Source organism: Corvus brachyrhynchos, unplaced genomic scaffold (genome assembly GCF_000691975.1).
Source record: "Corvus brachyrhynchos isolate BGI_N302 unplaced genomic scaffold, ASM69197v1 scaffold416, whole genome shotgun sequence".
NCBI classification, from domain to species: domain Eukaryota; kingdom Metazoa; phylum Chordata; class Aves; order Passeriformes; family Corvidae; genus Corvus; species Corvus brachyrhynchos.
Window position 1 is genome coordinate 595830 of NW_008238439.1, and position 25814 is coordinate 621643.

Sequence of the window (25814 nt, forward strand, 5' to 3'; positions counted from 1 at the left end):
GCTTTGGTGGAGGAGTCCTCACTGTCTTGGCACTTTATTCTTAAAAACAAATTGAGCAGAATGCTAAAGCACATGTTCCAGCATGTGACTCCTCCCTTTGCAATGAAGCCTGTGCTTTACAGGGCACATGGTGTGAATTGGCTGTTACCTGCTGGCAGGGAACTAGTGAAGACCAGGGGACAGGTGGGGGCTTGTCAGCCTGGGCACAGTCCCCTCCACCCAAGCAGGATGGCAGATCAGGTCTGAAGAGAGCACCCGTGGTGGGATCCAGCATGGGCCCTGGTGAGGGTGATGGCAGTGGTACCTGCAAAGTACTTTGCTGGTGAATGGCAGTAAACTATGAAACACTTTGGACTCTGGAAGATATTTGTGTTTTTCAGCAATTTTATTAAGGTAGTCTGTTATTTAAGAACAGTTTTCCCCCATTTGCAAATGGGGTAACACAGCCTGGCAGGTCCAGCCAGCAGGAATGCAGAGTGTGCCCGTTTAGAACAAACCCCCAAACTCAGCAGGTGCTAAAAAGCATTGATACCTCCTGCAAACAGGCTGTTTACTTGCAGAGCCAAAGCAGGTCATCACCAAGTTATGTGTGATATGAGGTGTTGTATGTCATGGCTAAGGTATGGGTGAGGAGGAGACCTTTTTTTGGCTGACTATTTTCTGACAGATTTGCAGGGTGAGTAAATTCCAAAAAGGTGATGATAAGCCACTAGTGTCTGTCTCTTATCCATGATCAAGAAATCCAGCAAAGGGGATGTGGGAGCAGGGCGGAGTGGGAGCAGTTGCAGAAGCCAAACTTGTGCCTTGGATTAGCGTCAGCTGAAGTATTAGAGAGTCAAAGAGAAATGCCTGGTGCTTGAGAAAAGTAAATTGATGCAAGTTCTGTAGAATAGATCATCTTTATGTAAGCAATGCAGCCATGCACCAGACTTGAACCTCTGGCATCCTGGTAAAGAAGACAGCAGTTGTGTGGTTGCTGTGTCCCCTGAGGGATCCCTGGGCTGCCTGGGCTTCCTGAATGTTACTGGGGAGACTGAGAAGAAATGATGACGTAGGAAATGGAGCAAGTCTTGAAAATGATTAGTCAATAAATGGTCGGAAAGGGATTATGAGAGAGGTGCAGGGGTTGGTGGTGTCCTTTTGTCATGCTGCTGATCTGTTTATCATCAGCAATGCTTAATCACAATGCTCTAGGACTTGTCAGTGTTCTAAAAGGTTTGATCTAAACAAGTTGCTTTTGCAGCGTTTGCTGTGCTTGAGGTTCGCGTGGACTCCATACACAGAAAAATCCTTGTTTTGTAACCTGTTTTGTTTCCCTGCAATAAGATTGCATGAACCTGAGGGCTTTGATGTAATCAGAAGACTACTGAGGACTTAAAATATTTAAATTTTTTCAACGACAAAGTTTGTTTAAAGAGCATTACATTAAGATGTAAGAAATCATACAAAATGAGCATTTCCCAGGAAACAAATCAGCCTAGGGCATTGATTCTGGTTAGAGAACTGAAGTGTGGAATTTGTTATTTGTTTCTCTTGAGCATTCCATTTTGTGCCACCTGACTTGGTGTGTGTGCTGATTATTTTTCTCAGGATAGCACACAGCCATAGTTTTTTGACATTTGTTGAGGGAAAATGTGGTTAGATGGTTCAGCTGATACCCCACCTCTGTGAGCAGAAAACATGCAAGAGGCTTATTGGTAGCAGGACATTTCTGCTAAAATAATGAAGACTGGAATAGTTAAAATTAAGATTTTAAAAAACATATTGTCATCTTCAAGGTTCTAAGTGGCTGGAATGGAAAGCCAGAGCCATATGTGCTCTTCTTTAGGAACCTCTTCACAATGAGAGTGGTAGACATTTTCTGTATTTAAATAAAATAAGCTTTTCCATTACAGTAGATTCAGGAGTTCTGTTTATCTATCCAACTTGATGAAAGCTGGACAATGGAAAATAAAAATTACATAAATTTCAAAGTTTTAGTTTGGATAAGCTAAAAAGTTCTAAGTCACTTATGAATACAGGTGTTGAAAATCTAGTGTCACCTGGGTGGACTTGAAAATGTTGCCTTGTCTTTTCAAATAATATTGACAAGAAAATCTTGTCTATTGGCAAGAACATTTTAGATGTGCATGTTGTTAAGAATGGAACAGGAGTAATAGCTGATCTCTTTGACCTGACAAAAGTGCTCAGAATTTTTAAATGGATGAATGTTATCAACTATTTCCATTGAGCAACAGCCACAGCCTAATGAACAATCTATTTTTGACCATCAGGAATACCATCATTTCATTATTTAATTTCAATTAAAAATTTCTGGTTTACCCTCTGGAAGTTCTATTCCAGTGTCAGCAAATGTCTAGAGGTTTGTAGATATTTTGGTTGCTGTAATGGTGATGAAACTGAGATTAAATTTGAGGAAATGATGTTAGTGACTACAGAGGAGGGAGAGGGTCTGGAAAGAAATGGAAAGGGAGTAAAAGTTAGGGGTCTCTTCTACCAGAGTTCATCATGCTCAATCCTTCCTTCCTTTCCTGGATTAGCATCCTGCTTAATTTCTGATAAATTAAGATATGGAAAAGAAATGCTTGCAGGAGAAAATGCCTCAAAGGGTATGGATGGCCACCTGCCTCCTCCAAAGGTCAGAGCTAGTGCTGGGCATTCTGTCACCTCCGTATGTGGATGCTGCTCCTCACTTATTTGTGGTGGTCACGCTGACAAACTCTGAGGTCTCGTTTAAAATTGCAGCTCGGTTTTTCCTCCTTTTTGTTCTCTGGTGTAGACTTCAAGTGTCCCATGTGTTTTGAAAATCCTACGAAACATAAACTTCCTTCTGAACACACCTGATTTTCTTAAGTTGCTGTGCATGTAGGGTTTTTTTTGTTTTTTGCCTCTCAGAGTTAAAGTTGGATCAATGTTGGTCATTGCATTCTGGAGAATGCTGTAATGTTGACATTTGGCCATCAAGAAATGCTTTGTGAGTGTTTTTGTTGAGTCTTCATTCCAGGACTTCTGAATAAAACAGCTAAATGCTGAAATACCAACAAAAGTTGGAAAGCAAACCTGATCTAGCTGATGTTAAATGACAGGCTCTTTCTTTTCCAGATTGTCTTAATTGCTTGTAGTTGATCTTCCTGTATCCTGTCTTTAAAAGCTGCTAGTTTTGAGGATTGTCACGACTGCATTTCAGCAAGGTCCGTCCAGTCTTGATGCTGTTCCAGGCTCTGTCTCTGAAATGCTCAGAACAGACTTTATCTTCACTTGAGCATTCCCCAGAAGTTCTAGTTTTCATGATCCCTTATTTCCTAATGTTTTAGGATGTACTTTGGTTATATCTGAGGTGTGTCTGCCTTCTCTTCCCCTATTCTATTGCGTTGGCTTTTTAAAGGAAAGTTGTGGCTGGTTTGTGGTATGATAGGCAAACTTTACATACGGTTATACTGGCTCTTCTGAATTCAGGAATGTGAGGACTCTGGGCAAAATCTGGGTGATTTTTCTCTTTGGTTTGTGGTAAGTGAAACTACAATTTAGAGCTCTTTAGAAAAATCAAATTCTTAGAAACAATCATTGTCATTCTGTATGTGAATGGAAACACAGATGGAAAGAGAAACAAGATTTATAGGAAAAAAATTGAGTTATTTTGTTTTGAATTATTTCTTAAAATGAAAAGCTGAATCAAGACTTCTCAGATTAGTAAAATCCAGCATTTTGACGTCACAGAAAAAATAAAAAAATCCCCCAAACCAACCCATTTATTTTTTTTCCCCACTGAAAACGTAAAGTCAACAGCTTTGCACACTAGTGTTTAAAAGTTGCATTTTGTCAGTGGGTTCTGAACTCTGAGATTTGGTTTTCTTGGGGCTGCTCTGTGGTGTGGCTCCTTCCTCCTTGTGCCCTAGTTATTCTGATCTCTGCCTTTGGAAATTGCTCAGAGGTATTAGTTACTTTTCCTGTCACTATTGCCAGACCTTATCAGTCCTGCTAGCTAGCTGCTTATCACTGAAATAAGCAAAAGTTTGCTCTGTCATCTACTAGCTGCCAAGTATCATTCACAATCAATTTTTTCTACTGCAAGATGGACATGAAACACCTGCTAATTTCAGGCTGGTTGGTAAATCCCTTTGGACACTTTACAGGAGGCTACACACAGGCTGTTCCTTCAGTCCCCATTCAAAATGTGTGAGCATTTTCAAAAGGTGGTGTCGATTTCTCTGTGACCTGCATCCACACTTAGTGGTCCAACTTTTGGGATTGCAAAGGGAACCTCATTTTCCAGAATCTCTGTAGCTCATCCCTGTTATCATGTCATGACCTACACTGCATTTAAAAATAATTTTGTATTAAGCAATGAAGATGCTAGGTTGGCACGCTTTTAAAAAATAAAAGCAGACTGTTTTTAAAGTAGCATGGCAATTACCATGCCAGCTGTTGCTGATGATTCAAAATCTCTCCCTCCAAGTTTCAGGGAGCCTTGTCTGTTGTTAATGCTTCTGCTGAGGCTACAGTGGTTATCTGCTCTGATTCACTGGTACAACCAGTATCTGTGAACTCTCTGAGGACATTCTTGGCAGCTGCAGGACATAATTACCACATTTGAGAATATTTTTTAGGCATTTGGATCTATGGCTGGCTTTTCAGGTTGCTCCCCAGCTAACGAATATGTTACTGGTTTGACACAGTTGACAGCTGGCTGTGCTGGTGGCTAAAGAACTGCCTCTGGGGCTGTCTCAGAATGAGGTTAATGATGGGCTAGATAAGTTCCCTGTATTTCCTATACATCATTTACCTGGAATTGTGCTCTTCACTAGGCTTTTCCATGATGACAAGGGACCTCACCAAACTGCCATATTTACTGAATGGTGCAGCTATTCTGCTGGGCCAAATTGGGGTTATTTACTGCGTTTGTTTATTTTTTGTTTGTTTGAATGAGTGACAACAGGAGCAAAGAATCTCTGCTCTGAAAATGCACTGTTTCAATAAAGGAAACATCCATTTTGGGCTGGACTCATACTTGTTAACTGTCTGAGCATCCCTTTTCTCTCTCAAGTTATTATGATCCACAAAGGAGTGTTTGTACTTGAGTGTGCTTTTGGTTTTCTTGCTTCCTCCCTGCAGGGCTTCTGGAGACCATGACTAATGATGGATTTGTGAAGCTTCTGTGTAGATCCCATGTCTGTAAGTGCCTCACACATGGAAGTTTAATAGCTATTTTTCTTGTGATACTTCATTTGTGGTCAGCTGTGCAAGGTGAAGAGCAATCATAATGTTGATATGTGGTGCTGATGTTTCAAACAGAACCACAGGAAAATAATTATATTTGGGGAGGACAGCACTAAAGGGATTTTTTTTTCCCTTAAAGCTTTTCCTTCTCTCTGGGATGGTTGAAATAGTTAAGTCATTTTAAAAACAAATTCCCATCCTCCCTGATTTAAGATCTATTCCTGCAGTATGTATTGAGTGAGGGAGATACTGTAGCATTTTTATGAGGAGATAAAATATTGGCTTAATGATAATTTGGCAAAGTTTCAAGATATCTGAGAAGACTTCCTGGAAATTAAAAACAACTCAAATGTAAGAGAAAATTAAGCTAGTGACCCCAAGTACAAAAGGGGAAGAGCTCAGACATCCATTCTTCCCTGCTCCTTGATTTATTCTGTCTCTTCTCTTTCTTTTCTTTTTTTTTTCTCTTCTCTTCTCTTCTCTTCTCTTCTCTCTCTTTTTTTTTTTAATCCCCTTTTGCTAATTATCTCCCCTTGACCCTGACTGCTCTCATTACAGGGTGGAGGGGTAGTTTGGTGTAAATTTGCTCTTACCATATCTGCACATTTGTAATTTTCCAGGGGTTTTGTTTTTTGATGATGGTGAAACTTACTGTGAAGCTTTCTCAATTGAGCAAATGTGTCTGAGGCCAAACCCCCTTTCTGCTTGCAGTGTGAGGGCTGAGGAGAGAGACACTTTCTCTGAGAGAATTAAATTCTTTCCTGTACTCGAGCCATTTGCACCATTTTTCTACAGGAAAATGTGTAAATATATGGAGGTGTGCAGGATGTCATAGATATTTTTTTGGTCTTCCTATTGCTGCTGCCTGTATATGGTTCATCTGAGCAGACTTCTCCATGTTATTCCCTCTTAAGGACCTGAGCTGATCCTCCTAGACATCTTAGATGTCTTATTTTTGGGATCCGTGTGAGTTTTTCCTCAGTTGGAAAATATAGAATCAGACTCACTAGACCTCTTGTAGCATAAGGAATAATTCCTTCTTTATCTGTGGAGCTCCTGACCTCACTGCTGGGAAAAGTGGAAGGTGTGGTAGTTGGAGACAAGTTTCTTGGTTTTGTTTTTCAGGAGGGTGGAAAGAGATTTTGGCATTTGGACATGCGGAGCCAGACACACCATTGACGTGTTTCATTTAATCACATCAGTCAGATAGTGATAACCTTTGATTCCTGCACAGCAGACATGCTGTGAGAACTGGCTGTGCAGAGCCATCAGAGAACATCTGATTTTAATCCGTTGTATGATTTAGTCTTTTAGAAAATTGCTACTTTTTAACACCTCCATTCTGTTCTCTTCCCATAATTCTGGGGAAGGCTGGACTGGGATGGAGCATACGACACAGAAGCTTGGGAAAGCTGAGAAAGCAAGGGAAGGGATATCAAGAAATAGGAATCAGAGTAACATTTGGTGGTGGTGTTGAAATGTGTGTTTGGGAAAAGTTTCCAATCTTTATAGCTACAGGACACTGTGGATGTCACCCAAATGTAATGGATGCTGGAGTCTGCTGTCAACCTCAAACAGCAGCTGTTCAGGGTGTGCCCCACTGCATTGGTTTTAGCTCTGAAACCCACTGTTGCTCATCCAAGTGATTTGCTTTGGTATGGAGCACAGACAGGGTTCATGAGCTATGCTTGGAGCCTAGACTAGTTTTAAGTTTGTCTTGGGGAAGGCAGCTGGTCCTATGAAAAGCTCTGGAAATGCTGGTCCCTGCAGGTCAGAGCCATGTTGTGCAGTACATCAGCCTGAGGTCTGCTGGCATCATCTGTAAATCCCACAGATGCCAGCGGTTCAAGTGCTGATGGAATCCAGCTGATAGAGCTGTCATTCACAGCATTGACCCTGGTCCCTGATAAAGGTCAGCACCAGCTTTCAGGTTTCTTTCATTTATTTATTTATTTATTTTATTTCCATGCTAACCCCTTAAAAGCAGTGGTTCAAGCCTTGTACTATGACCTGTTGTTACTTGCTGTTCCCATTCTTAGCCTCTTAGCTCATGTTCTGCCTGTCATCTGTGTGCTCCAGAATATCTTTTGGAAACTGCTGTAATTACCTCACAGAGCCTGTGGAGTTGGTTTCTTGTCAAAGCTCAAGTTGTGATACTCTTTCCTTTTTTTTTAGATGCGAATTACAGAAACTTATTAGAGAGACTCTTAGTCCCCCCTTCCTCATTTCTTTGTCTTTTCACTGGATATTTTATTTTCTTTCATGACGTGCCTTTTAAAACAATTCTATGCCTGCCATGTATGTCTGTCTACTACTCTGTCTTGAAGAACAGAGGTCACTGAGAAGAAGAGGATGTTGTCCACTGCTTTGACAGCAAAATGGTTCTGGACAGGATGCTCTGGATACGCCAGCTGTGTCCGCTCCGAGACTTGAGCTCTTTGGAGGGAGGCAATGATAGAATAATGTTAGTGGAAATCTTTAAGAATAAATAGGCTTTGGTCCAAGCCAGTTCTGCACTAGAACTGGGCAAAAAAGATAAGATTTCATGGAGTGTCTCCCCAGATATCTAGGCATTAACTTTGTGCCCACCAGCCACTTGTAGAGATGCCAAGAACTGGTTGTGTCCAACACTGTTGTTGGCATCACCAAGATCTATGCAGAGGCTGTTGGAGTGTTTCCTCCAGTAAATGCCCCTTCTGTACTTAAATTCAGGGATAAACTGAGCTCATGGTTCAGCTGCCAAGATAAGCCACCTAGCCTGGATTTTGTGCCTGACTTCTTGCCATCCCTAGGAACACAGGTGTCTAAAGTTGTGGGAACTTTTCCTCCCTTTAAAACAAGGATACCAGCATGCCCAGTCTTAAAAAACATAAGTTAGTCTACATTCTATCTTTGTATTCTTATGTTGACACGAACAGAAAAAAGAGGTGAGCTGAGGAAGAGGAGGAAATTCTAATTCTAAAATTCTGAAGTGGAATTTCAGGGTCTGACTGGCTGTCTGTTTTGTTTTTCTTTTTTTTCACTTGAGAAAATTGTTCAGAGAACTAACTTGATGTCTATGAAATTTTGGATAATCTCTGAAAATATGTGTCAGCTACATAAAAAATCTTGCTTGTGGGATTCAAGTAATTAGGATATAAGTAATTAGTAATTAAGGAATTAAATAACATTGTGAGATTTCAAAAACTCTTTGGGGAGGCTGAATGATGTTTCTCAGTGTATTTTGTTTGTTATAGTCCTGTTTTGCAGTGTGTAGGTCAAATATTAGTTGTGCCTGTTTAGGCAGGAACTTTGGGTGGGGGGTAGAGGGCTTGTCCTTGGTGTGCAGAACATATTTCCTGTCAGTGCTGGCTGATGGTCTGTGTGTCCATGTTTCACATGATGTGCTTCCCCTTGCAGCTCTCAATCCTTTTAAGGCTCTTCTCTCATTTAGTGGCAAGGGTTAAGCATTCAAACGTCCTTTTCCTGCCTTTCTATTGCAAAAGGACAATTTCTTTCAAAAGCAGAAAGATTCAATTTCCTTGACCCGAGGAATCCAGTTGATGTGTCAGGGAACCTCAAATGCCTGGCAGCTACCAAAAATTTAGCTTTGTATTTGCATTGTTGGCTCTGAGCTGTGGATCTTCCGAGAGCTGCTGTGGATGCAAGCAGGCCATTCCCAAAAGGTGAACAGAATTTCCTCTCACCTTGAAAAGGGATGGGGAGGTGTGGCCATATATAGCTTTACAGACCTGAGCATCCTCTGCTGATCCGATTTAATTAGAAGGGAAAAGAATATCACTGGGTTGTTTGTTTCTTTTTTTTAAATTGCAGCCCCATAGAAATTCAAGACAACTGTCAGAGATTCCATCAGAGGGCAAATGACAGTGGGGAAAAAAGCTAGAAGAAGCAGGTAGACTTTTTCTCACTAGACTTCTTATGTATTATATTCTTGACAGAAATGTGCATTACGCATACATGCAGTATAGTTTTGTATCCAGAAATTCACACCAGGGACTTAAGATTTCAAAGAGTTTGGACATTTATCTGTTGTAAATGTAATTGTATCCAGAAGTAAATAAGACTCTGCAATTTATAGGCACTTTAATCTTACACTATTTATGGACACAGGATTGCTTAGAATAATGCTGCCTTATTTTATACTGATGGCATTGTATTTTCACCACTGCAGTACGGGTTATTTCAGCTATGAACCTTTATCAGAGTCTGTGTGTTTCTAGAGGGTTATAAACTGGCTCGTGTTGTCTCTGAAGCAACATGAACTCTCAAGCTTGGAAGAACATAGTTAAAAATTTAAGATCCATCAGTGTACCAAATATTTATGCTTATGGATAAATATAGAGGATTCTTTCCAAACATGGGTGGGTGTGCTTGTATGAATGTTCTGAAGAGAGAGTTAAAATTAACAGCAGTTTATCTGATTCTGCTGTTTGTTATGTAAGGAGAGAGAGGGTGCGCTCAGAACTAAACAGAAATACTTCTAAATTCAGAGAAAGTTGGTGTAAATAGACCCAAAATCCTTCCTTCTTCTGGGAACTTGTCCACACACAGTGCTATTCTGTCTCACCAGGGCAAGGTGGATGTGTTGTTGCCTAGCTGGACTAATTTCTGGCAGGCTGTTAGACTGCACAAGAGCACCTGCAGGTGTAATATTTTAGTAAGAAACAGGCTTCAATTTCTAGCACAGAAATGGGCTGGTAGAAGCGATGTTAACACAAGACAGAGTGTACCTCTTTTCTAATTCTAATATGCTGGCTTTTAATCAGCAGTGGTTTGACGTCTGCTGCTGAATAACAGTGAAAGAAGAGAGTTGCAGAATCAGGGCCCAAGTTTCTTAGCTATTGTATCTGGGGACAAAAGAGACACGTCAGGTCACTTTAGAGTAAACAGTGGGGTTGGAAAGTGAGGTGAAATGGAGAAAATGTTTTGGATCTTCATCAACCCACAGAAAAATCTCAGCTGTTGAGTCAGCAGTAGAGAGGTTTGCACCTAACTTTAGCCCTTTTTTCCTTCCTGCTGTGCTGGCTCAGCTGCATTTGGATGTACCATGGAGGCTTTTCTCAAATGTGAGGTTTGTGCAACTGTCTCAGATTTTTCTACTTACTATCTGCAATTGCTGCCTCTTATTCCCTTAAACAATAACCTTCCCTACCCCACAATGCACATATATATGTGTGTTTATATGTATCTACACCAGCTCCCCATGTGCAAAGACAATGTTCACACTCTGGTGTGCTGGTGTCTAGACAGGTCAGTTTATAATTGTCTCTAAGTGCTGACTCCTGCAAATGGGAACATTGTTTATCTGCTGCTTGGTGACAGTCAGAGATTCTTCTGAAGCATCATAGAAAATCAAATAAATTACTTCAAATCTTATCCTTAGTGGTAGAATGTACATTGATCAGTGTGAGGAGCCAACACATCCCTGTCGGAAAGTAATAGCCTCTGGGAAGTAATTTTTTTGAACCAAATAGGTGAACAAACCCTGTAAATGGTGATCAGTAAACAACAAAATTCCCCTGTACTTCAATATCAACAAGGATACCATCAATTCTCCTGCTGTTCATTTTTACCATCTCTATTATTCTCTGTTGTGCTGTCCTTGCCTCATATGGTGGCAGTTCATTGTGTCAGATATTCTTGCTTTTCAGTAAAAGTAAATAGATTTTTGATTTAGGATAATTTATGTTTAGCAATAGAAGAGAGTGTTTTATTTTCTCCTTCTCATTAGATACAATTTTTTAAGGTGTTTGCATTTGAAGAAGAACTTTTTCCTCTCTCTTCACATTCTCCTGCCTGTTCAGGCACTTGAGTGCCTTCTCATGTTTGAAGAAGAACTTTTTCCTCTCTCTTCGCATCTTCCTGCCTGTTCAGGCACTTGAGTGCCTTCTCATTTGAAATAGCTTCTTGTTTTTTTTTTTTTTTTTTTAAAAAAAAGAGGTCTTAAAGGCTAATAACCCCCCAAATTACAATTATCAGTATTTATCAAAGTAAAACGTGGTGTCATGCTGCATTTGATACAAAAGCATCCAGCTGAATATTCTATTAGACAGGTCCTGTGAAGTTAAAAAGAGGACCGGGTTGAGTTATCTCACCATGGGAGGAAAAAGGCATGCACAATCAGATATTTAACACTCCTTTGCAATTATGGGAATTTTTATTCTCTCCCTGGTAGGGAACATAGCATTTTACTGCAGTGTTTCAAGTTTGCCTCCAATGGTATCTGATAGAAGTGCTTTTATCCCCTGAAGATACAGTACAAAATACAAATCATCATTGGTTTTATCTCAGCTGGAGCTGCCTATTTTCTAAATGAGCTTACTCTGTGCTACTGCCCATCAGGCACATTTTTCATCCTTCATCCCCACTCTTTTACTATAGCTGGGTTTAAGTCCTTTCTTCTGTCCTTTGTTCCTTCAGCTCAGCGAAGTAAACAGCAGGATTGATCTTACACTGCATTTTGGTATTGTTCCAACTGCTCATCAATAGACATGGGCTGGGAATGCACTGACTGGAAAAGAAGGGCAAGATTGAAATTCACTTTTTGTTCTTTGTGCCTTTTAGTGTGCAGCGGAATGTCCCTAATCTGAAAGCTGCTACACTGACTGCCTATCAACATGCAAATTAATCATCAAGTGACGAGTCCCATATTCGCTCGAAGTAAAAGTCTTTAAAGGTATCTGTGCGAAAAAAAAGGGGGGGGGGGAAGTAAAAAAGCCTTTTTTTGTTTATTTGTTTTTCTAATGTAGTTGCTGGTGACTGGTATGGGGAACAAACATGGGTTTTGAATCTACTCCCTTGTTTAGTCAGAAGCCTAATGCTTTGGAAGCATCTAGGTAGGGAGGGGAATCTTTTGGTATCCTTGTAAGCAAGACAACTTAAACTAAAGATTACCTGTGGTTAGCAGCAAAGCAAAGGAGGGATTGCAAACAAAAGCAATATCATGACTGCAAATTATTTGTACCTGCTTTCCTGGGGAAAGACATTAGAAATAAACTTACAAATGCCGAATGCCATCGTTTCTCATTTTTTTGAGCACACAATGTTTCCGCTTGTAACTTTTCCCTGGGGTCTTGAAGGATTATAATTGAATTCGGGGCTGTAGCAAGAATATACAGTACTACTCTGTTTTAATATCCATTGACTTTTATATGGCAGTTTGATAGAATGTTTGAATGCAGGAAAAATGTAGGTATTCTTTATGGAAGACTAAACAGCTGGCAGAGAATAACTGAGGGCTGGAGAAGAGCTAGCTTACATGTATGAGAGCTGTTCTAGTGCGCTTATCTGGCTGTTGAGGAGCAGTATTTCAGACAAGGTTTCATGTTCCATCACTGTTGGACTGATATGCCTGTAAATTCATTGCGCAAGAAATGGCGCCAACCTGTGTCCCAAACTGAAGTAGTTTAATTAATTATCATAGCACTGGATGTATTTCATCTTCCTGTTCTTACTAGTTCTGCAGGATGTATTCTTCATCCTTGCCTGTGTGATTAGTCCCAGCCACAGAGCTGTAGGTATTCTGAAATCTCGAAAACTTTATTTATTTATCTGCCTTGCCCACTATATGATCTGAATCTCTATCTGCATCTTAGAAAGGAGGAAGAAATAAGAAAGGATTGCGTGCTGGTCTCACACCAGAGACCTACCCACATCCAAAGTTGCTCATAATTTTTGTGTTAGCTTACATTTCTTTCAGCCTTCTTGTTCTGCACCCAGGGGTAAAGTATCCTTTGCTATGTAGATAGGGTTGTAATTTTCATTCTTTCTTGGAGGCAAAAATGTTTCCTCCTTGTCTATCTCTGGAGGAATCTTTCAGAAAAGGGGAAAGGAAAAAAGAGAGAGAAAACCAGAATGTTTTATGCTGAGCTAGGTCTGAGCTGTGAAGTACATGTAACAGTCCCAAATCTCCCGCAGTCGGGGGGGTGAACACTCTGCTTTGTGCCAGGGTGCCTGGTTTCTGGGCTTATGGAGAGCCCCAGGAGGGGAGGGAGCAGTGTGGTGTGAGATGGAGGTATGAGCAGGGAGGCCAAACCCAGTGAGAGGAATTAAAGTCCCAGACTGGACATGGATGTGAAGGAAGGTGTGAGTAGGTGTTTGTCCCTATAATAATCTGTTAATAGCTGGGGCTCTGCCTGCAGGCTCTGAGCTCACCTTTGGCTTCCCAGTGTTGCCTGGGCTTGCTGTCACCCTGCTGCATGGAAGCAGTGGTGGGTGCACAAGTGGGTTTACACCTGGGCAGCAGGAAGAGTGTTGTCATAACTAACCTATTACGGCACCAATTGGGAGTGACTTCCAAGCCAGCTGAGAGCCTGGCTGCAGGGGCTGGGGCTCTGCCTCAGTGCTCATTGTGGGGGCAGGCGGGGCTGAGGGAGAGAAAATCTGAGCACACTGAGGAGAGTCTCTCTGTGGCTCTGGGGCCAAAAGAATTAGTGCCTTTAAAAATATAAAAGAGATTTCTTCTTAGCACAAGAATAAAGGCTCCTGAAGATTTCCATGGGAACAAATTCTAGTGTTTTTAATTTGTAAAGCAGTGGCATGTTATGCCTTTGTTCAGTTTTAGGGGTCTTTGGGGTTGTTTTCTTGTTTGTTGTTTTTCTTAAGTGGAGTGGCCAGCTTTCTCTTACCTACCACCAGCTCAAACCAGCAAAGTTTGCAGCATCTCTTTTAAACTGGAAGTAGCTATCTTCATCCTCCCTATCCCAGTGTTGTCCTTTGGCTGGGCTGTAGCTGAGCTAGAATCCTAGCCTCCTTCCCAGTTGTCAGCAGGCACTGCAAGGTCCATATGCAATGGGGAGAGCTCCTGCTCATATGTGGATGTGTGGGCTGTTGTGGTGGAGCTGCATCCCAGTTCTGCCTGCTCAGTGCCCCACTTCCAGAGGGCACCTGGCTGCTGCCCAGGGCAGCTGAAGCTCTTCTCAGCTGTAAGTCACCTTCTATGCAAGACACCAGGCTCTTGACTCAGCATGAAAGGTCACAGGGTTTGTTTGCAAGCAGCCAAGCCAGGTAATATCTGTACATACACAAACACAGGAGCATGCTGATTTTCCTCCTGGGGGGGTTTCAGGCAAAGCTTTGGTTGCAGTAGCATGTCTGTAAACTGATGACATGCTGGGGAGGAAGATGTAAGCAGTAGCATAACCAAGACCTGCATCTAGGATTGCTGGAGTCCATCAGTGCTTATAGCCAGGCTTGAGGTTTGAAATGGGCCTCGGTCAAGGCTCTGACTAGTCCTTCCCAGCAAGGATGTGCTCTCTGCTGAGAGAAAGCTCATTCAACAAGGTTGGCAGGACAACAGAGTGCTGACATGTCCATTAAAATTAGTGAGATGTCCTTCCCTCTGCCTCTGCTGCTGGCCTGATCCTTGTGAGCTGTCTTTGTCAGGAGCACCATAGTGATAGGAAAATCAGTGCTGCATATTAAGAAGGATGTCACATAAAGCCGGAAATCTTACGGGATCATTGCCTATGCACTCTTTTGCTTTCCTTTAAGCATATGGGTCATGCTCTGAGAATGGTACTCCCCAATTTAGTGCTCCCATTGAGAATCTCCAAACCATGAGCTGCTTGCTCCCTCCTACTTTGCTTCCCTCTGCAGTGGGATGGAAAGGAGAATTGGAGGCACGAAAGGTAAAGATCATGGATTGAGAAAATAACAATTTACTGGAAACAGCAATGAGATAAGAAAATAAACAGCAACAGTACTAATGACAGAGGGTACAAGAAAGAGATGAATGATTCCCAAGGAAACCCTCTGACAACAGACAACACCCAACTGCTCCCTCTCCATGCTATGCCAACTGGAAGAGACCCCTTTTCCCTGGAAGAGACTTCCTTTCCCCCAGCCCCGGCAATGACATGAGGTGGTATAGAATATCCTCTGGGTCCTGGCCATGTCCTCTCCTGGTTACTGCAAAAATTAACCCTGTCCTGGCTGGAACCAGGACAGTATGTTGGACTAGGAGAGAGGCAGGCATTACTAAACCCATCCCCAGATAGGAGTAGTGGGAGTAATGAGCAGTAATTTTACTGTCTGCCACTGTTTCCTAGACGTTTGAGTGAAACAATGATGTTAGATGGCTTGTGGTACCTGGCCTCAGTGCACTGTCTCTAAGCCTGCCTGGTTATATACTTTCTTAAACAACTGCAGGCATTTTCCACTTACTTGTGCAGGGTCCTTGTTTCTGTAACCTCTGAATTTTGTGCATGCCAGTGGCATGGAGCTTCCTGGCTTCTCTCCGAGATGCATTAACCCAGGAGTGCTCTCAGTCGTTACAGCTCAGCATGTGGGTATTGATCGTTGCTGCCTGTCCCGGAGCCAGTGTGGATGAAAGCAGGTTGAAGAGGGCATTGCTAGCTTGTGAATGAGTATGGGTGACATTCTGGCTCTGTGACATCAAACTTGTCCGGTGAGAAGGGGTCTTCTGCTCTTTTGTATTATTTTGTGAGTGTTACCATGCTACTTTTATGCAGAAAACACTGACTACAGGTATCCGTACTCATGCTCTCTTTTCCCTGTGATTGATTGTGTGCTGAAGTACTGTCACTTGTAGATATGTGTATGTATATAAGTGTACACTTACCCCATACAGGGGTGAGTGTCATCCTGGCTTGCATGAGAGTTGGATTCATGCATGCTTGTGTACCGGTCCTGTGATTTTCCTTTTGAAATTTTATAGGTGGGTGGGAGCTTTTTCTCCTCTTACCTGCATGTGCTGCCCATCCCTTTTCCCAGGGAATTGGGCAGTGATGGTGAGGGTTCAGCATCTTTAGATATAAAGTCAGACAGGGAATCCTCCTCGGTTGCTGACTTGCTGAAGCTGGTCACATGCTGAGCCAGTAAGTTTTGCTCTTCACCTTGATTGACTTCAGAGGTCAGTAACTTGGGGCCAGACAATTGCCTGGGATGTCACATGCTGTTCCTGTAGCTCGTGGGAAACTTAATTTTACAGTTGAAGCATTTCACTGATAGTAGCACAACTTTTTTCAGTTAAACAGGATGCTTTTACAAGAGCAGGGCTTTTGAAAGCAATGTGGTGCTTTTTCTTTGACTTTTAGGAAACGCTCACTGTGAAGGCTCAGTGTTTGTAGAGTAGGTTGGCCTGTACATGAATGCAAGAGGCCAGGTGCTAATGGAATCGGCTGGAGCTGCATTCAGGTTCCCTGTGGCACTTGGCCTAGCTGGTCTTTAAGACATGTTTTGGAAGACTTGTAGCAAGTGAGAATGATAACTGTGCTTAGACAGCACAGGCAGGTAAGCTCACTCTCTACAATTTAGTTGTAGCTGGGAGTTTTCCACCAGAGCAATGTGTTGGGTCAACCAGTCTGCTGACATCAAAATGTTTCTGCAAAAATGTGGCTTTTTATTACAACCTTCCAGAGCTATGAGGACTGTGAGGCCTTCTTGGTTGCTCTGCCTCGTTTCATGTCAGTGCCAGGCTGCATTGGTAGGGTCCAGAATGGAAGCTGAGCTGCCCTGGGAGCTTGGATATTAGGCATACAGCCTCTGCTTTTAACTGATGTTTTAAAAATGTCAGGGTTTTCTTTTTGCATGTATGTGGGTTTTTTGTTTGTTTGTTTGGGTTTTTGTTTTGTTTTTAAATACTTTCTTCAGATCATTAGAGGTAGAGTGGGGGAATCCTACAGCTCAGCACAGCTTAAAGCTAAAGGAATCTAGACAGATCCTCTGACTCCTTTCTTCCATATTAGCATGAAAGGTTTGGTTATATTAGACTTCTGCTCATTGAAGTTATCCCCGGAGATGGCACGAATAGCCTTAAATGTTACCAGATCAGCCATTTAAAGGTCACTGTCTTCTACAGCCTGTCACCTTTTCTGGGCCTCTAAGGCTATCATTTGTGCTGGAGTTTTCCAGTGTGTCTGGGATGAGATAGTAACCAGCACCAACCCAACCTACAGCTTCACAGGTGAGGACCAAGGATTCAGCTGTGGTGGTCTGCTGTGATGAATTTAAAAACCAGACAAAAATCTTTTGGCAAAACTAATTTTCTTCTAAAAGTGTCCTCCATTACACTTACCCCCTCATTTTTATAATGGAATGCACACAACAGTACGCATATTGACTTATGTTTTCAGTCAATATCAAGATTTATTGTCCCCTGAGTTAAATGAATCACAATATTGACCTCATTGTAAGCCAATACCAGCTTAATGTATTTTTTTAAAGTATTTTGTATTCATTTTTAGTAAGAGGGCCCATACAGTAGTCTATAATATTCATTTGTATTCCCCTTCTTGCTCTTTCCCCCTTTTTTTTTTATTTCCTCATCTGTCTCTGTTGATGGCTATCACAGCAGTAGACACTGGATTCATTTAATGAATGAGAAATAAAGATGTCCAATAGCTGGTGTATCTCTGTTACAGAGACTGAATGAGTCATTTCCACAATCAGCTTGCCTTCAGCTTGAGCCAGGAAAAGCAAGGTGCAGTGCCTCTAGCAGGCACTGATATAAAAACAATAGCCAAGTGTTGCTTGTATCTTACCACTCCTTTCTTTCCTTCTCTTTCTTTCTTTCTTTCTTTCTTTCTTTCTTTCTTTCTTTCTTTCTTTCTTTCTTTCTTTCTTTCTTTCTTTCTTTCTTTCTTTCTTTCTTTCTTTCTTTCTTTCTTTCTTTCTTTCTTTCTTTCTTTCTTTCTTTCTTTCTTTCTTCTTTTTCTTTTTCTTTTTCTTTCTGCATTTAAATTTTCCACAGGAGGGGAAAAACCCAGTACTTCTTTAATATTGAATTCCATTTATCTCCATAAATTGGTTATGGTATACGATCTAAAGGACTCAGCTGTTTTTAAAATAGGTTTATTCCTTTTCCTTTAAGATTATTTCAGATTATTTCCACACAGTATAGGCGAGTTATAAGAAGACTCATTTTGCAGACTTCAGTGAGAGCTGCACATTTGCAGTGCATCGTTTCAGATGTGGAATGTTGAACAAAGAAATTAAATTTATATGTATCACCTAAATTATTTCAGATTCATGGTTCAGCAAAGAGTTCAGATCCTAATCAAATATGTAGTTTGCATGGGCACTACACCTTTTCTCAATAATAATATGGCAGTTCTATTTACAATGCTTGACTAGATTTTGTAATAATGCTTTTACTGAAATTTACCTTTTGTTTTTTCTGCTGCAGTCTTGGCTGCCCATTAGACATGTGCACTCTTAAAGCAAAGGTAATGATTGCAAGTAACTTTTCTTGAGAGAAGGGTTGAGAGAGTGAAATCAGGGCTTCTGTCAAATATTCCTGCCTCTCAGACTTTTCCTATGACTACTAAAATACATGCTCATATGGGGGCAAGTAGATCTATATTCTGTATTAAAAGGAACAGTTTGAATATCGAGGTCATGAGAAATTATCTGAAAAGCTGCCTCGCTAGAATTGCCCCAACTATCATCTCATCAACATCCGCTGCCCCTACTGTGGCATGAAGGAGAAAAACACCAGCAGAAGATGTAGAGGAGGAGAAAGGGTTGGGAGAAGAGGACTAAGACATTATTGGAGCTGAGCCCAGGGTGGGAAAAGGTGAAGGAGCATCCTTCTTTCATGTGCTGGTCCTGGCCAAGAAAGGAGGAAGCTCTGAAATGCCTTCTTTTGCTCTGGCCTTTGTAACAGTCCATCAATGGACTTCAGGGTGTTCTACAATGCAATCCCCTGCAAATTAAGAATGTAGAAGCAAGTAATAAGCAATCTTCCCCATTTTGTTGACTGCAGCTTCCCCACTTGTCTCTGAGCAGAGCCTGGATCTGTGAGAATTTGGGTGACTGTCCAGGGGAAAATCAGTCGCCCCACTGAAATAGTACTGAGCTGAAGCTGGGCCACAAAAGGCTGCACTTCAGTCTTGCCTGAGCTTAATTGACACACAGTGTTTGTTCTAGAATTGAGATTTTAAGACAGCAAGGGAAGAATATCAGTTTCCATATTGTTGAGGGATGACTGCAGGTGGATGCTGTGTCCCAGCATAGAACACCTGCAGAGCTGGGAATGCAAACACTCCAACCTGTATGAGCAAATCAGTCACGTGTGTTCCCCTGAACAACATTTCTCTGATGGGCAACGTGGATTCGCAGACGTGCCCCTGATGCAAGCCCTGCTGGAGTCCCTCCAGAGCCTTTGAACAAGACCCAGATCTTCACTTAGCCCACACTCACATGAGCCAAGGCTGCCAGGGTGGTGCCTGAAGCATCCTTAGGATAGGGATTATTGGTGGCGTCACAAGAGTGCGAGTGTGCATGTGTGTGCTTTGAGAGAGGAGATCTGGGGTGTTGGAGAAACCCTAGGCAGCATGAGAATTACTTGTGGTTTTTTTTTTCTGCACTGAGGGTTGCTGTCTTGTGCTGAATGGTTCTGTGCTGCACTCTGAGCTCAAATCCTGTAACTGGTGTTTTGCTGGGCTCTTTTTTTGTTAGGTTGTTTTTTTAATGACAAAGGAAAAATTCCTGCTTTGAAAACAGCATTGTGCCTTATTTTGGTCCATTACTAAGAATAGGTTTAGGTTGTCCTGTTCAGTGATTTCCACTGGTATTACACACCTCCAAGCCTGCTTCATGCCCTGATGGTGGTGGTTGTATTATTTTAAAAGATCTGTAATTTTATTTGTTATTTGGAACATGCTCTCTGTGTGCATCCAAAGATCTGAAAAAAAAGGACAAAATTATCTTCTAATATGAGTTTTTTGCTTCTCCAGTCCTTGTTAGGAGGAAGTGGGAAACCCAGAGGGGAAAGCAGTCTCCCCCAAAGAAGTTTTTACTCAGACTTTTATCACTTTAACTTTCTCTTTTTTTTTTTTTTTCTGTGGAGTTGCTTGTCTAAAATTCTTATTCTGACACTGTGGGTACAGTAACATCACTGCTTCTGAATTTTGATGCTGAAAATAGGCGGATGGGGAACACATGAGAAATTGTTATCTGTAAGGCTAACTTCCTGCTGGAAAAGTCTTGCCATCTTGCTGTCCCAGCGTCTTTTCTGTTTGAAGAGCTCTGACTCCCTGAGCAGCTACTCTTGCTTTGGCATGCATTCTTATCTGGAACCAAGTAATCCAGAAAACAGCCAAAGGATGATGTTCTACCCTCTAAATCCTTCCTCTCTTCTGGAAATACCGCTTCCTTTCTCCTTGGTCGGGTGAATGAAGACTGAGAGAGGAAGTAGATACAAACGAGATATGAAGTTCCTCTGTTTGTTTCTAATGTTTTATTTTGTTCAGGACAGAAACCACAAACTCAACGTTCCCAGAAATAATAAAATAGAACAGAGAAATTACACAGGAAGGGAAAAAGGAATTGCTTGGAGATGACTGCCCCACCTTATGTATTGGGGGTGAGATACCAGCTGTGTAAATCTTTTTGGCAGAACTTCCCCATTTCAGAGGTAGGAAGGAATTCTTCCTCTCCCTCACAGCTTAAAAACTGAAAGGTGAAAATATAAATACAAGTTTATAATTACATTTTAAAAGTTTCCTTCTGAGTCATGACATTCCTAAGGCTGCATGAGCAGTGAAGGGTTTCCTTGAAGCAAAGAAAAAACCAAAACAAGTGAGAAGCTTGAATAGTCAAGCAGGGAGTGAGCTGTGGTGATGCTGACAGAGAAGCTGTGAAGGAGCACACTAGAGAGGGCATAGAGAATTTGGATTGTGTATCCTACAGCAAAGAGAGTAGATCTCTGTTAGCTGTACATTAATTGGTACAGGAAGGCAATTAGATGCCAAAAACGGCAAAATGCTGGGCTTGTAAATTCAGTTTTCTGTCCAGAGGTGCGTCTTTGAAAAATCCCTGGCTTGTTCAAACTTTGATCTCATTGATCAGATGTTAGCACCAGGTAATTAAATGATAAAATAGAAAGAGATAGTCCAATAAAAGCTCCTTTTTTTCTTAATGATGATGAACTTAACATTCTCAGTAGCTGTTTTCAGGCAGAAGAATTACATTTGATATCTGGTCAATAGTGCATTTGCTTATTAATAGAGTGAATGATTTAAAATTAAACAAATGACCATTCAGATATTTATTAGTAGGCATGATAATGCCTGTAGTTCTAATACAGTGCTTAATTTATTTTAAAAAGTATCCTTCTCCTACTTTGTAATGTTTCTGTAATGTAGATGTTGCTTTACTGGGAGAAGGAATGGCAAAAGAAATAAAGTGGTTACAGCTCCATCCCTTTTATACATTGCTTGCTTGGTCTGGCACAAAATGCCCTTTTTTATTTGTGGTTTTTTTTTTTTTTTTTGTGCTATACCACCATCTGTGTACTGGGGGAAAAAATAATTTTTAATCTCAAGAAGGGATTTTTAGAGAAGAAACTAACAGGAGGCAAAAATAGCCAAAACCATCAGTTCTTCTAGGTGTGGGATTCAGCAGAATAAAAATATTCTGTGACTTTTGGGATTGCTGAAATGAAGTGAGTTCAAAAAGGCAAATACCAGTCTCCCACAGACTGAGTTAAGCTTTGGGGGGTTAATGTGCAGCTGATGGCAAGCTGAGAGGGGAGGGGGTCCAAGGTGCTGGGTGTGGTGCAAGGGCATGCAAAGTGCTTTGCAATTTTGAGATCCTTGAACAGTGCTGGCTCATCCCTGTTCCACTGTGGAGGTCTGCTGGAAAAAAATGCTCAGGAAGCACTCGGGGGCATCCTGTGCAGCGGAGGTAGAGGCTCAAGGCAGTAGAAGTAATACGAAAGAGTTAAGTGGAAAGCTTTTTCAGTGGAGATGCCAGGCTGAACAGACCTGTAACACAAGGTGTGAGTCTGTTAAAGGAGATAATACCACGGGAGCTGGTTCATACCAAAAAGCATCATTCCCTCTTTTGCCCTGCCTGTGTTGAGTCCTGGTTCCCCTTTGTGTCTCTGCTGTGATGTTTAGAAGCCCCAGGAAGGGCTTTGCCCTCCTGCAGAATGCAACCAACGCTTTCAGTGAGCGCGTGGAAGGAGTTAAGCATGTGAGTTCAGCCTGAAGCTCGGTTTCCTGGCTTATGTTGGTTGTTGCCAAAATCTTAATGTTGTTTTAATGCATTTTTGTGTTCATGAATCCATTTTCCAGAGCTGCCGATTGCACACACTAACCCTTTTTATGTGACTAAAAGCCAGCTGTAGTATCCTTGAAGAATCAAATGCTCTCATAGCTCTGGAAATTGCTCTGGGTGTGCATGGGTGTTTATTTGTGTGTCAGCTCTTTTAATCTTTCTACTGAAAACCTAATATACTGTAACTGGGACATTTTCAAAAAAGAGAACACTTCAAAACAATTCTAAATATAAATTAAATCCATTTCCAAATGGCTTGTTAAAAAATGCAGATGGTTTATATTTATTATATCATTTTTTTGTTTTATCACCTTGCAAAATTTTACAGCATAGAATCTTATTTAACGCGGGGGCATTTTAAGCAGCAATATTAGACAGCTGTACGTGCGTCATACTAAGAGATTTTTACAGGATATTAAAGTTGGTTCTGATGTAACCTGGTGTTTTGAGCAGCATTGATTAGGCATTTTCCATGTTTGTAGGTTTTTTTTAAGTAGGTGTTGTTTTTTTTTTTTTGCCCCTCCCAAAATAGCCTTTTAGTCCTTGATTCCAATTGTTCTCAAGGTGTAAGGGAATTCAGGCCAGACTGATTGAGAAACTGCTCTCTGAGCTTATATGAATAACAAAGCGTGGCCCAGATATTATCTCAGCTGAAATTAGGGGTAATTATACTCTATAGCAAATTATATACATAGTTAAAATAAATAACAAAGCACAGTGTTCATATTCTGGTGATTAATTTTTTTCCCCCAAGTTCTGTTTGCCTTTACAATTTTTCCATTGCAATCAACATGCGAATATTGCTGGGTAGCAGCAGCACCTGAATAAGTGCCAGCCCCATTTGTTTTTTTTTTTCTTCTCAGCCTCCAACAGGCACAAGCAGGTTTAATGCTAACTCAACTCCAGCTCCTCTGCTGGTTCTCACACCCTCCAGGTCAGAGCTAAATCCCCTATTAATTAAACAGAAATTATATCCGAAATAAATCACTTGGCGCAAGAAACCCACGGTGGAATTTTTTGAAAGATGTTTGCAATAATTAAACATTCTGTGACTGGTGACATTTTAAATAACTCTTAAAATACCAACTTGTGTTGATATTTAAAATAGGCTCTTCAGTGGAAAGACAATGATCCCATTGAGCAAATAAGATAAACCACGTCATCGTATAAGAAGGGGAAAAAAAGTCATCCAACAGCAACAAAAAACTCCCAAATGTTTTCATATGGCAAGAGTCATAAAAGTGCTTGGAAGATGGAGGTTGGGGGTGATTTTGTGGATGCTTGTGAAGGAAGAGCTGATAAACTTTCAGTATCTGTGCACTCCATCCCCAGTTGTTGAAGGGTGTGAGGTGGGTTTCCTGGCTTATGGGCACTGGTATGGGAACAGAAGGGATCATGGATTTTGGCTGGTCTTTTAGGGTTTTGCTGTCTGTCACCTCATGCACTGCACCTTTCCTCCTGACCTGGCAATTTCAGGGGCATTTTGTGCAATCAAGCTGAAGCCCAAGTATTTCATCATTGTCCCCAGGCAATGTGCCACTTGGGCTGATGGGAGCTCGCAGCAGTGTTGCTGCACACTTGCACGGGCTTGCCTCACCCTGTGCCCACTGGCTTTGGAAAACATACAAACAAAAATAATACCTCACCACTACCAAAAAAATCCTGCCGTGGTTCCCTTCTCCCAGAGTATGTGGGGGAAATAAATAGTGAGTCTTGCCTGAATGCAGGAGGAGAGGAGGTGGGGGAATGGTGGTGTAGGAGCAGAAGGAACTGTGTGCCTTGTTGGTGGGGACTGGTCTTTGTGGTCAGTTGGAACATCTCTGTGCAACGCCTCTTGCAGGCTGGAGAGAGGGAGAGGATTGGGTGTCTTGCCAGGTTGGAGATCAGTGTAGGTGAAGTGGCTTTTGCACTTCCTTCTTGTGCTCATGGCCTGAGTGAGTGTGGCCACCAGCTGGGAGAAGGCAGAGGAGAGCGGCCATGCCCTCTGCCCTGAGAAGGCACGAAGTTTTTCCAGACCTGGGCAGACCTAGGGACCTCTCCAGGCCTGTCCTTCCCCTGCCCTGGTCTCTGTGAGCTCCTGCAGTCTTAGGGCAGGCAGGGGGTGCCTTGAGGTTAAGTGAAAAACCAGCATGGGAATGAGAAGGGTCTTCCTGTGGGAAGTACAGGCATCTCACATGGGTCTACTGCTAGACTTTCATTAAAGGTGCAACAGGTTATGTAGAAGTGGATTGTATCTATACAGTGACTGAAGACTGTCACACAGTATAGCTATACTCTAATTTCTTCAAGATGCCTCATGTCCGGCCTCTTTTCCAAGCAAACTGTCACTGCTGCATGCTCTCTTAGCTGCCTATTGCTCTCCATCTAGGCGGACCATGCCCTTCACCTGTAATCTCTGCCTAGAAAAGGACCGTGTGTGCAGCCAAACCTACTTTCTCAAGGAAAAGTCAGAAAGTCCTGTTTGTCTTGGTTTAGTCTTTTTTTTTTAACTGCATTTTACATTCCACCTGGATTTTATAGCAGGCAATTTCAGTGAGAGGCACAGGAACCAAGAGACTTGGCATGTCTTTACTTGAGGAAAAATTGTCTTTCCTACTGCTGCAGCAGTCTGGCTCCATGTCTGGAGCTTCCTTGTATTTTGCTGGAGCTTCTCTCCTGGCTGCTTGCAGGGAATGCAGCTGAGGAGTGCATGGCCAAGGAACATGGGCAGCGTGCTGCTCATTTGGAACAGTCGAGTGGCAGCTCAGACCAATGGCTCGTACCTGCGGGTTGGATTTGTAAGCATTTGGGAAAATACAGCTATTCTACCCAAACCATGGCTTTGCCAGTCTAATCCTGTTTTCTCCTTGAAGGATTAGTTTCTAAGATTGGGACAAATCTTTCTGGGGGTAGAAGAGGAGGAGTAAGCAAACACAACTGTCACTTGGAACAAGAATTAAGAAGATAAAACGTGAAGAAATGCTGACTTAGACTGATCTAGTCGCCAAACTGTAGTTCAGGGATGTGAGCTATGGAGCTGAGGCTTGGACTACAGAAGCACCTGGACAGGTAAAATGCAATAATTCCTCTCTGTGCTGGCGAATGCATGTCCTCCTCCTGGTTTAAGGCCTGAAGGTCTGGCAGTCGACGGCTTGTGACTGAGGTTACAATAGTGCCTGACAGCTGTGGCACCACTGCTCCAAGCTTCTGATGGTCTGGGAGGGTTTTCAGGGTCCAGCTCTGCCACTTGTGTTGAAACCCAGCCGTGATGCTCCTCCTGCTAGGGAAGGTGGGCTGGGGACAGTGGGTCGCCTGCACCTATCAAAGTGTTCTTTCACTGTTTAATAGTTGGTACCGGCAGATATAAATTATTGCTTGTCCCAGTTGCTTGATGCTTTTAGGTGGGGGGTGAGGACTGTATCCTGAGTGACGGCGTGGTGGTTTATTACTCGTCGTTGTTAATTATTCGGGAAGCTCTGGTTAGGCTTGCACTGTGAGCACTACCGCAGGGCCGGCTGCGTGACGGCGGAGAGCTGCGGGGCGTGGGCGCGGCGGGGCCGCGGAGCCGGGGCTCGAACCCGCGGTCCCGCTCC

The 25814-nt window shown here is 42.1% G+C and overlaps 1 long non-coding RNA gene across 3 annotated transcripts in view; it reads left to right on the top strand.

Annotated features, from left to right (window-relative positions):
* The first annotated feature begins 11786 nt into the window (after positions 1–11786).
* The window catches only part of LOC108447226, a 70569-nt gene continuing 56541 nt past the window's right edge, over positions 11787–25814 (top strand). The window contains exon 1 of one of the 3 annotated variants that reach the window (XR_001862665.1): positions 11787–11893. This is a non-coding gene — a long non-coding RNA (uncharacterized LOC108447226). Of the gene's footprint in view, positions 11894–24932; positions 25291–25814 lie in introns of those variants that run through there. The other 2 variants (XR_001862666.1, XR_001862663.1) reach the window with 2 other exon arrangements.